General features: G+C 38.5%; 1 protein-coding gene across 1 annotated transcript in view; it reads right to left on the reverse strand.

Moving 5' to 3' along the window:
- The window catches only part of CHRFAM7A (CHRNA7 (exons 5-10) and FAM7A (exons A-E) fusion), a 42,878-nt gene that overhangs the window by 29,393 nt on the left and 644 nt on the right, over positions 1 to 12,841 (reverse strand). The gene's annotated exons all lie outside the window — the stretch shown is intronic.

The raw sequence follows: 12,841 nt of genomic DNA on the forward strand, positions 1-12,841 counted from the left end.
CCGCCCAGCTTGGTGTTGTCTGCAAACTTACTGAGGGTGCACTCAATCCCTCATCCAGATCATTGATAAAGATATTGAACAAGACCGGTCCCAGTACTGAGCCCTGGGGAACACATTCATAATAATAATTCTTGATTCCATTGTATTCCACAGCAGAGTCCCATTGAGAGGATTGAACCCTGAATTAGTGTTAAATACTGGCTCCGGGTGCTGATTATCATTGCCAATCTGATGCAGATGGGCATCCCAGCTCCGAATGCATGCTGGGATCTGGAAACTACCAACCAGTCCACAGGCTAAGAAGGAATAATAGAGCCCCCATAGCCCCACTCTTTAGACAGCATGAGAACAAGAGGGAATCAAAGCTTTTGAACTTGATTTATTTGTCTAGAGGTTAGCTGCAAAACATAGAAGTTGAAAGGTCAGGTTGTTACACCCAGATGTACCAGTAATGCCAGAACAGCATTATATCAAAGGATTTGACTCTATTTTTATTCTTGCTAATCAACTTCAAGTCATATTTGACTTTTTATTAAGCATTTCTCCTCAAAATGTTCGTAAGTCATATGGAAATGCTGTTATAGCATGTATATTTAGCAAACTAAAGTGGAAGGAAAAGGTGATTTCTTCAAGGAGAGAAGAGAAAGTTATGGAAGAACAAGGAGCTGAACACAAAGCTGTCTCTTCCTCTCTCTTCATGTGATCAGAGCACACAGCTCCAGCACCAGCCTGCTGCTGGCATTCTTCTATCCTGTTTATGTGAATAACAGCAACAGAAATTTCCACACCTGACCAGAGCATGTTGTCCATGTTTTAGCATCAGTTCACATGGTGAAACTGCTGAACGTTTGAGGAACACCAGAGCCACAGAGATAGAGGCATCTGACTAGGAAACAACCATGAGGAATAGCTCTGTCCACTACAAATGGACATAGTTAAAGCCAACTTCAGGGGACCAGTTAGCAAAGTGCCGTTACTCATCCCAGACAGTCTCTCTATATTATCTTATCTCCGTCTTTCCAAGTGTAGGCAAATTAAGCAAGAAGGAGTAGCTCCAAAATTCCTGTGATACGTAACATAATCCATTATCCTCAGTGTCTTGGGGTCTGTGTTCAATCTAGGATACAGCACAGACATCACCATGGCAATTAGAAAATTCCCTGGAGAAGGGTATAGTACAAAATACATTGCTTATCCTGCTGAACGTCTCTGCAGCCCTTGACACAGAAGTATTACAAAGACACCTTAATAACTCAGGAAGAGAGGATGAATCAGCATTACAGAAATTCTAGTTGTTCCTTACCCTACATCCTCTGAGGGACAGGTTTGAGAGTCCTCTTTTACGGGGTCTTCATTTTCAACTTTCCCTAAAAATCCATATGTTCCCCACTTCTCTTTAATGTCTGTAAAGAATCGCTGACAAAGGTACTGAGAAACTGTGCGCTTGGCTGAGAGGAATATATTGATGAAAATCAACTGTGTGTCTCTTTCTTCACAAATGCAACAAACATCATGACTGAAATGTCAGAACACCTACACAATCCTTCAGGCTGCTGTTTTCTGCAACACAAAAGAGCAAACTCTCTCCTATGAAAAGAACATTTCTGTCTGGTGGGCTCAGATTTTGGAGCGAGCACTCCAAAATCCATAAAAATGCTTATTTGAATTTCTTGAGCTCAGTGAGAGGTTCAGTCAAACTTACCAGTGCTCATTATTTTTTCTGTCTTCATTCTTGCATTTAGTAGCATTGGTGGTAGTGGGTAAAAAGCCTGCTTCTTTCCTTTCAAATACTTAACCGACACAACTGTGTAGTTGTTGAGAGTAATTATGGGGATGTCAACCGCAGAAATATGTTAATACTCACGGCTGAACACAGAAAACAAGCCAATAAAAGTCCAAAGTAGTAGTGCTGTATAATTAAACACGTGCATGAGTCCACCAACTCTGCACATGGTTATCGATCGTCTTCCCTTCAGGCTACTCCGCTATGAGGGTCATATAAGCAATATGGAGATGTGATTATAGGCCATGCAAATATGGCTTCACATCACTACCAGAGGATTTTGGAGAGATGAACTGGGTAAATGTCATATTCTTATGTTGCTGTCAATGAGCAGCAACGTGGCTTCATGCCATGCTCTTAGCACTTTGCAGTTAGCTGTTGTTGAAGACAGTGTTAACAGCCTTTCCTTTTGACAAATCAAATGCTAGTTTCAGGTAACAGGCATGAACATGCAAGCATAAGTGAAGGTTAAATCCGAATATAAGTTTACTTCAGGCTTCTTCTGGTTATTCTTAGAAAATAATTCTTTTAATTTTGAAGAAATTAAAAATTCAAAATAAATTAGTTAAGACATTAAATTATTTAAATAATTAAAATTCTAAGTGAATTTTAAAATATTTCTTTTTCTATATAAGCACTTGTACGTATATGCTCCCTGCTGCCACCCCATTGTGAGATCTTCTTCCTTTTTTTTTTTTGCCTTTTTTGAAACTCAGAGATATATTTAGATTGGGAACAGTTGGATTGTTTAGTAGTCTATTCAGGCGAACATGGTGAGGAGTTCAGGAGAAACTGAAGAATTCACATCTGTTTCATCTAAATTTGAAGTAATTAACATTTGAATGTTTCTATGTTAATACGCTGTTCATAGATAGAAAAGTGTTTGCTTGCAGTCCATTGACAATACTTTGTTCAACCGCTGTCAGCCCTATTAGATTTCTAAATTACTGAAAACTTTTTATAGTGTGTGCTTTTCTGAGAGAAAAGCAGGCACTGTATCTGCACAGGTCTGAGAATACACCCCTAAAATGAAGCAGAGAACAGAAACAGAATACCACCTACTCGATTATTCAGGAGCCGTAGCCCATCAGGACTACCATTAAGAAATGCTAAACCACGACTGGTAATCTAATCTAGTCCCCAGGCTCCCCTGGAAACACAGGGGATAGTGTTAGAGGTTAAGTGCATTGCTTTAGCAGCACTTCCTGCCTTCCCTTGCCATCATCCCTGAAATTGCTGCAGCACCTTTCCTGCCAACTTGTGGACCCACACAAATCATGTTACAGGAGCAGGGCAGAGGGCGTGATGGTTAGCTGTGGGTTGCTTTTCCCCAGTTAATTCATCCAGCCCACAGCATCTTCCCACAGCACTTCCAGAAGCCTTCCCAGAAAAGAAATGGGACCAGCAGGGGCAACCACCTGCATTTGAACTCCTTCCTCAGTGTGCGTTGACACTGCAGTCAGAGGCAAATCAAATGCAGGAAGAACCAAGTCAACTCCCATCCTTACATGCACAGTAAAACAGGCCTTCCCAAGAAGCACCAGATTTATAGAGCATGTAATTTGTGTGTGCACAAAAACCGCAGCAGATGAGCAGAGAGACTAGACTACACACAGAGTGCATCGGCTCATGCCACAGGCTAGGACTGAACCTGCAGGTCTCCCAGGAGCCGAGGAGCAGGGAAGTAATTTAACACGCAAAGAAGGTTTAACAATGCTGATCTAATACTTTGCTTGTACTATATGGAGCCAGATCCTCAGCCAATGCAGATCAGTGTAGCTGTGCTATCCAAGGACAAGAACATTGCTAAAGAAAAATACGGGGCTTTCAAAGATTTCATACAAATTTCCACAGACTGTAACAAGCTGATCCATATTGGTCAAAACAAAGGATATGAACTTGGGTATTAAGTAGTGATGTGATGTATTGTCTAGTACTTGAATATGACAGAAATATTGTCATTTTAACTGTATATAGTCTTTAAAAAAAAGAGGAACAATTCTGAATATTACAGGGACTATATTCATTTTGGTCCCCAAACTTCTGTGAATTAAAAACTTTGTATAAGAACAAGTATTAGTTAGCCAGACCTGACTCCCAGAAATTATGTCTTGTGCTGTAATTTTGTTTTGTTAGCTGATTACTGAGGACTAGTAATAATTACTAGATGATGTGACTTTGCAAATTCTGTTGTCCTAGTAAGAGGTCCTGTGTAAAATGTGAAAGCTTTATGTTCTGGTCCCTGTACTCTACAGCAATCCGTCACAACAGAATTTATTTTCTAGGACCTTAATCATACTTTTCACAGTAAGGATGCAAACCTTCTTCATCACAAGTGGCATACCTGTAGGTGTCTACTCACTTTTTAAGTTAGTGGGGCATCCATACCAATGTAGTTAGAAAACAAAGAAATTAAGTACTGAGCTTTTATGATTCGTGCTGATTATGTATATCACAAAGGATGAGAAAAATATTAGAGAAACTGCTTTGCTTTACTCATACTAAAAAACAAACAAACAGAAAAACCGTAACTGATTTGTATTACAATTCCAAAGACCTCTCCTGTGGAACCAGACAGCAGAACAGTAATTCTGATGTTCACATACAATGAACATCTCTAATGTCCTCCAGTTAACTATTATCAGGAGGTTTTTTTATATCCTTTAGTCAGTCCTTTTGTCCTTCCTGCAAACTGCCTTAAATTAGTTTAAATTCATTGCTTCCCATTCCATCCTACAGAATATAGACTGTGTTTAAAATATCTTTCCAGATCTAACACTGTTTGAGAAGACTAGGTAAAAGAAAGATGCTGTAGGAAAAAATAGTCAAAAAAGCCAGAAGATATTTAGAAGCACAGGAAAAATGGACAAATACCACAGAAATAAGGTTGCAGTTTCTCTTAGTATATCAGTATCTCACCACAGTAGGGTAGGGAGAGGCATTATCTGTTTGTTTAAATAGATCAATTATCAGAATATTTTAGACTGTTATTTGAAAAGATCTGTTCTTCATATTTCATGGGGAAGCAGAATACTCTGTTTTCTGTTATAATCCAGTAACTTTCATAGGTATTAAACTAACTAAAAATATCAGAAAGCATATCCCAGTACTGTTCCAGTTTTCTAAACTCTCAGGAATAAATCATGGTAGAATGGAAATGGCTGCCAGATTTAAGTGAAAATAGTTTCTCCTTTTAGTATGGAGGGAATAAAGCTCAAGAAGTGAGAAGAAAATAAAGCTTGGAGACACTTTTTCTAATGTACACAAATGAATGCTAAAAATTAAAAGAATAATGCAGATTTGATGAGCTTCTGCCACAACCATTGTTTGCAAAGAGGCTGCTGAGGTTTGATAAACAGCTTAGGAACTTCTTTAGCACCATTTCTCAACAAGCCTCTTGATTTGGTTGTTTTATTTGTCTTTCCAGATTTAAATTTATTTCCTTTTTTTTTTTTTTGTGGGGAAGATGTTTGTTTTGTAGTCTGTTTCTTTACAGCAGCCATTCTGCTTCTTTGAATGACAGCATAATTTTCTTTTTAAAATTTCAAGATATTCCACATTACTATCTTGCCCAGTGGGTCCAGGGTATTTGATTGCAAATACTGAGTTGCAGATTCTTATGTGGAGGCTTTGCTAAGCACTGTATGTAAGTCGTTGAAGTCAACTGTATCACTTACACTGTGTAAAATGAAACAAGGACGAAAGCCCTTGAATATATAAATCTAAGTCATCCAGGTAACCAAGGGCAATGTAGGATGAGCAAACTTTGACTGAGTTCAGATAAACATAAAAAAGTTTGCATGCTTTCATTTTTCCTTTGGTCTGCACAAGTGAATTGAACAGCCTAAAGGAATGGGATTTCTCTTGAGATTCTGCTGCTGCTTACTACATACAAACAACTATTCAGCATTTTTCTTTCCCCTAACTAGAAATTAAGAAAAGAAACAGGAGAAACTGGAAAATAAGCAAAAAATGTGTGTAGTAAATTATTTAATTAGCTAGTAAATGTCTAGAGGAACCCTGACTAAATGGGTGTTATGCAACATAAGTAAGAACTTGAATATTCATGTAGATAAATAGATAAATTCAACTTCTTAAATAAATTATTAAATGTTGATTCTTCTGCTAGTAAAAAAAAAAAAAATAATAATTTATGATCAAAGTTGACCAAAATGGACACTTTCATACCCACCAAAATGTTTGTCATCATACGTCTTACTACAGAAGTCACAAGCTAAGATAGTATTGATCCAGCATTTTCCCAAGTTTAGCAACTTGGCTTAGATAGAGATGGAACTAGCTTGGTTTTTTGCTAAATATATGACAGATTTTAAGTGAAGAAGAACCACGGGTAGAGGTTTGTGAGCGGTTTAAGCTAATTAAATCCAAACTAAGTACAGGTCATCTAGAAAAATGACTACTCAAAAAATTGATGCAGTTAACTACTCAGCCCTAGAGGCACTGGGACAAGCCAAAGGGGTAGGAACATCAAGCCACAAGTTAGTGAGATCATCTCTTTCAGCAGCAGAGTGCTGAGATCAGCTTAGGACACTCACAAAATGGTGCCCTGAGTTCCACATAGAAAGTTGGTATAAATTCTAGATTCAAACCAGAAAGCCCCAGAACATAGCAGTGTTTTCAACAGTTGCAGAGTAAAATTGCTGAAATTCCTTAGAAAAATCTAAGAAGATATATTAATGAAAATTAATATCAGAAAGTTATTGGTCTGATCCCAGTGCAATAATTCATCTAGTCTTAACTTTAGCATTTTTATGCTAAAGTTTTATTTAACACTGTCTCGTATGCTTCAAGAGTTATGATACGAACAATTCTGATGTTAAAAGAATCTAGTCTATCAAAATATAATTAGTTTGTAAATGTTTTGAAACAAAGATGATCTTTTCAGCTGTGTTTACATATCATCTAGCACAGGGAGAGTCTGGACTGTGACTACAATTATAGTTGATGGAATGATAAAAATAATACAAATATCTGCCCACATACAGAGGCAGTACTGACCTGTCTGGTTCCAGTTAAGAAAGCACTTGAGCATCACATTAAACTCATTCAATCCACAAAGCCTCCAGCGGATAGATTATTTCCAGTGCATCCAAATATATCTTAAAATACAGTACTCAAAATTTCACATAATTTAGGCTTTGGAAAAAACATGCATCAAATTGGGTCAAACCTGTCTTTTTACTCTCCTTTTACAACAAGACAATGTTAAATTCTAGTTTTGCCCTCTAAGCCCCTCCCAAATGTATGTCATCTGCAAATTTAATAAAAATATTACTTATTCTATCTTCCAGGTGAAATGAAATGAAAACACTGACTCAGTATAGGTTCCTGGGGAATCTCACCATGTAACTAAATCTCACCATTTTGACAGTGACCAATTGACAACTACTCTAAGCTTTTCTAACCAGTTCTGCCATGTGGGTTTACAAAGGCCTTACTCTCTAATTTGCTGCTAAGAGTGTTATTCAGAAAGGCTTTATTGAAGTCAAAATATGTACTTTGCTGCAAATAGTCAAGGAATCTGGTATACTTCACCAAAAGTATCTTTATGTCATGTACCCAATTTTGTTGAAGAAGGAAAGGTACCTCAGGTTTCTAGAAGTGTTTTTTAGTGTTGTTCCCAAGTTGGAACATGGGAAGTTCTGCTTAGATGTTAGGAAAACAAGTCTACCGTGATGATAGTTGAATACTGAAACAGGTTGCCCAGGGAGATTGTGGAATCTCTCTCTGTGGCAGTGTTCAGTACTTGACTGGACCCAGTCCTGAATAATGAAATCTATTTAGACATATTTGGAGCAGGAGGATGGACTAGATGACCTCTGGAAGTCCCTTCCGAACTAAAATAGTACTGTAGGATTCTTCTACTCGTTTAGATAGCAGTAAAAATTGAGTTTGAGCTATCACTGTGTATCTCAAGGTATTCCAGTTCTTCATGTCTGTGTCTCTAAGCAGTAATTTGCAGTGTAAATATATGATCATTTTGCATTTATTTCTAAGGTTTCATCTTCTGACTTTTGGGGATGGAATTCCCTCAGATACATTTCTCTTAATTGTGTTAACTTACGGTAGATACAAATATGTCTATTGTAAAAATGTCAGGCTAGGCACAAAATTAATACCTTCGTGATCACTGTATTTGTTTTTCTATGCCATTCACTATTCTGCGTGAGATGTAGCAGAGTAGGAACAGCACTGCTGCTGTGTCTACTCCTAGTGTTTACTCTAAACCAATAGGTAGCGGCTGAATATTCTCCTCTGATGGTTATTATTGGGATGGATGTTACAGGGGAAAATAAGAATGTTAGAAGGTGTTTGCCTCTACATAGTGTTTAAAAAAGTGGTGGCTGTCATTTTATCCAGTGTGGAAATTATATAATATCAGCGTATTTCAAGAATCTGTTTCTCAAAAATGTATGGGCTGGAAGTTTTTCCTAAGCATAAGTTAGGTTCATACTCCATGCCAACACTGAAATACTAGATAGGCAGAAGCCAAAGACTAGCTTTTTGTGCAGGCAGTGGGGTTTCCATGAGGTGAGATGTAGAGAAAAATAAGTAGTTTCTCTACATCATGTTCCTTATTTTTTGACATTGTACTGAAGCTATGACCTTGACCAACTATGACCATCCATTAACTCCTCTTCCTCTCCTCCCACTAAGGTATGCAGATACCCTTAGTATTTGTCTGTTAAGATTTTCCTTCTGTGCTTATTCTTAAATTTTGTTTAGTTTTCTTAAGTCAGATATTTCCAAATATTTTCCGATTCAGATCCAGAGATCTGAATTTTATTATCAGTCTACTTGTTCAATATACATTGGTTTCCTGCAAGGAGTTTTGAAACAAGATTTCAGCAAATCAGAGAGGAAGTAGGTTATTTTTCATTTCTTTCATCAGATTGCTTGACATTTCTCATTTCAAGAAAATGGAAACAAATAATTATAAAAAGCAAAAGAAACCTCTTATTCCATCTTCTGATACTATAATAACTCAAATGTCCTTGAAGAGCACTTCTGGCCAGTTGGCTGTCTCCACTTTGCTTTCACTTCAGGATGATTTAATTGCAAGATTGTTTGCAAAGGTTTAAGAGCAGTGATTTTTCTATTAAGGAATATAGGAATAAAGCGAACTGAAAGATACCTAGGATCTCTCTCTTGAAACTTCTTATTAACTTGACACAGAAGCTTTTTTTAAATCCACTCCTTTCAAACCTCTTTCTTTCCATTTCGTCCCCCATCCTCTTCCACCTAAATTCCACCTTTCTTCCAAGCTCCTTTGCGGTCTCTGAGGTCTACCATGCATTCTCACTTCTCCTCTAAGCACTCCCTCAGTTTCCTAGCTCCCCTCTTCATTCATGTGTCCCCAAACTGCATTTTTCTCATGCTGCCACTGTTTTCCTTCCCCATTTAGCAACACTTTGTATAATCTACTATGCCAGCTTGCATTCTCATTAGACACTTCATTAACTCTATTTTCTAGTGGACTAAACTAAGCTGGGGCAATTGGCACTTACAGGTCCCTCATTATGTAGTCCTGATACTAGCATGTATATTAATATGCAATACCCATAAAAAGAAAAATATAGCTGCAAGCATAGGATAGAAATAATTGCTAATTTTAGAAGGAAAGGGTTAAACCAAAAATGTAAGGTAGGAAACACCCACTGTATTTGGAAAAGGTTTCATATACTGTCTCCCCTTTCCTATCAGGAAAGTCAGAGTGGAATGGAAGAGACTTCAAGTAAGGAATAGCAGCAGCCAGGATCCAGCCTCACTCAATCTGTTCTGGCAGGGATTTGACAGATCTGCTCTGGATAGGTCCAACTCCCAGTACAGCTTGTATCAGCTGAGAAGCCATTAAAGTGAATATATAAACTACAGGAAAGTATGATGGTGACATGTTTTGTTTCTAGCTTGTTAAACCAGTAATTGTTATTGCAAGTAGCTGTCATTCCCGCCAGCATTTGCTTCTTGTTGACAATGAAGAAAACTCTTTTTATAGTGTGAAGCTTAATTTACTTCATGGTTGGTTTCTTTCTTTTCCTGTCAATCCCAGATCTCTGAGAAAGAAGTGCAGTCAGTTTTACAGCAAGCAGAATAAGCTGTAACTAAACTGCCAGTGCAAAAACTATGGCTTCTTACTGATTGTGAAGGGATTTTTTTGAAAGGCACATAGGATCAAAAACTCCCTTTTGAATCATATTAGCCAAGACTGCCAGTTATTGACTATACCCAGACTGGCTAGTGATCTGTGGATACTTGCCTTTCAGTTTGTATGGTTTTTAATTAAACTTGACAACTCCAGAAGAAATTAACTCTGTGAAGTTGACTGCCTGCTGGCCTTTAGCCATTTGTGTCTCCAACAGCCAACTGTTCATACAGTAGTCAAGGACATGGTTCTAGCCATGTCAGGAGGGTGGGGAAGAGAGTGCCCCACTATTAACTCATAGAAGTGCAAAGGAAACCTTTATAGTATAGATGCGATGTAAGTAGGAAAAAAGTCTCGTGGGCATTCAGCTTATTCTATTCAGGAAACATTTTTGATGATGTAAAGAAGGCTTCTGTAAGCTGTGTCATCACTGGGAGGGTTTGGCCATACAACAAACCTTTCCCAGGGTGGTTAATACTTAAGAACACATTAGCTTAACATATTCAGGCCAAATGTGTCTATATAGAATGACACCAGAAGTGTGATTTCTGAAAGCCGGGGAAAAAACTGGTCTGTTCACAGCTCTGTTTTATTTTGGATCACAGTGCTTTTTCGAGCTCTCCTGTTCTGAAATAATTCTGAAATGAATTGTATGTAGTGTAGTGCTAACAATAACAAAACCAACCAAACAACAAAAACCCCACAGCATCAGGGTTTTTATCCTGGTTATCAAAATAAACCAAGCACTAGAGAAATGCTTCCTGAACACACAGTTGTACAAAAAAGAGTTGTACAAAAATCCTTTGAAGGGAACTGTCCTGTCCTGTACCAAAGCAGAAGTTCCTCCAGTAGCTGTGAGAAGGCATATACTGCAGCAGGGGGTCATTTCCCAAAAGGGAGGTACAGAAGAAGGCCTTGTAAACTTAAGTCCATGGTTGGGAAGGGGTTTTATTGAAGCCTGGTTTAACACTCAGTTGAAGCACCATGTACTGTGCTGAGTTCTGCAGAGACACATTAAAATGTGGAATTTTGTTCAGGTGCTCCATTTGAACAGGCCTTGAACAGACTGGCTAAGCTTTCCTGAACATATTGACCTATTGCTACCAAAGATAAAAATCTAACTAAAACCAGAGATACACACAATGTATAGCTACAACTGAAAACTCTAGCCAGTAGGAGCTGCTGCAGAAGCCACTAAGGGGCCTGATGCACTGGAAAGAGGAGCTACACCAAAGCTCCATCACACAGACAACATGGGGCCAAGAGAACCGAATGGTTATTTCTGCCCTGTCCTCCATATTCCCTGCTGTATATGGCAAGAGACCCATGAAGGTTTGAGCCAGCGAGAATAGATGCAGCAGTAGCCCACATGGGGACCTTCAGGCATTCAGACATTTGAAGCACTGTCTGTCCCATGCTGCCCTTTGTTCTCTTCACTTCAGCTTCCTTCTCTTACGTTCCTCTGACCTGCCCTGTCCTCATGACTCCCACTGCCCTTTGAGTGCCTCTTCCTTTGTGTTACCTTGACACATTCTAAAGGAATCCAATTAGAAGATGAATACTGAAATTAATATATGCCTTATTAACACAGTATAATTTATTCTTTTTGTGTTGTTCCTTGCTTTTACGCTTTTTCTGTTGTCTCTGATTGTCCAAAGGCATTCTTGCTTACTTGCCTATTTAGACTGACTCTTTGTGCCAGGAGTCACCTACTACTTGTGTCTGCAGAGTGTTCAGTGCGAGGAGATCCCCTTTTTTCAAAATCTCTAAGCCCACCCATAACAACCATCATTAATAACAAAAGCATGCCCACACACAGTTGGTGGGATGTTAGTGTCATCAGTTATATCAGCTCACTGGTACAGGCTTTTGTCTCACATCAAAGTTTTGGTCTAATGCCTGGCTGTCCTCTCCTAGCTCTCAGGTGCCCGTGCAGTACAGCCACAGTCTGCATTGAGTTCAGTCTGCCAGCACCTTTTGAAATTGTTGCACTCTACGTAACACATATTCTTCCCTTGCCATCATTCAAAGAATATATAACTCCATATAGCTTCTCTTCTGCTTGTTGGTATCACATACATTAAAACTCAACTGCCATAGGCAGTATTCAGGGATTTCTGTCCTCTTTACACCTTAAGTTCTATCCATAGGCAAGGACAGAACTGACATATTTTGCCTGTTGGCTTTAGTGGCACTGACACTGAAACAGCTCACTGACTATGACTGCCTACTCTCACTTTAGCAAATAGTAAATATCACACTGGAAATACACATCCTAGTTTTCACCTTAGGTCTAATAAATCTAAAACTTGCAAAAATGTGCATAGAAACGATGAGCATTTAAACTTGCAGAGTTCTGTGTGTGCGTGCTGACCTTTAGATACTAAATGAAGAGTGTCTGGATTTTGGCAATCGGCAGCTTGTAAGGGAACAGAAAGCAAGCCACTTGTCATGAATAATCCCATCTTTCTTTCTTTTTTTTAATTTTGTTGTGCCTCGAACTTCAAGCATCTGATGGAAAGATAATGGCATTTTGAGGTTAACTACTAGTTTTAAGTAATTAACTTCTTTATTAGTGGCTGTAGGTAGTTGAATTCAGTAAAAATGAATACTGTAAACCCACTTACATGTAAAGTTTGATCTCTGTGCCGCTGTGACAGAGTAAAGCTTAAATTACTCATATTTGAACCCCAAAGATCCTACAGTGCATTTTACAAGCCTGCCAAGCACTGCACAGGGGTATCTATCGATATACCACACAACTGTGGTTGCAAATAGAGCAGCTAAAATTTAAGCATGTAGAATGTAGCAATCTTGTGTAAATAAGATAAGAAATAATATAACTTGGATTTTGGCTGCAACACCCCCTTACTCCCCCCCCCCCCAATCCCCAA

Source organism: Aptenodytes forsteri, unplaced genomic scaffold (genome assembly GCF_000699145.1).
Source record: "Aptenodytes forsteri isolate BGI_AS27 unplaced genomic scaffold, ASM69914v1 Scaffold83, whole genome shotgun sequence".
Taxonomy (NCBI): domain Eukaryota; kingdom Metazoa; phylum Chordata; class Aves; order Sphenisciformes; family Spheniscidae; genus Aptenodytes; species Aptenodytes forsteri.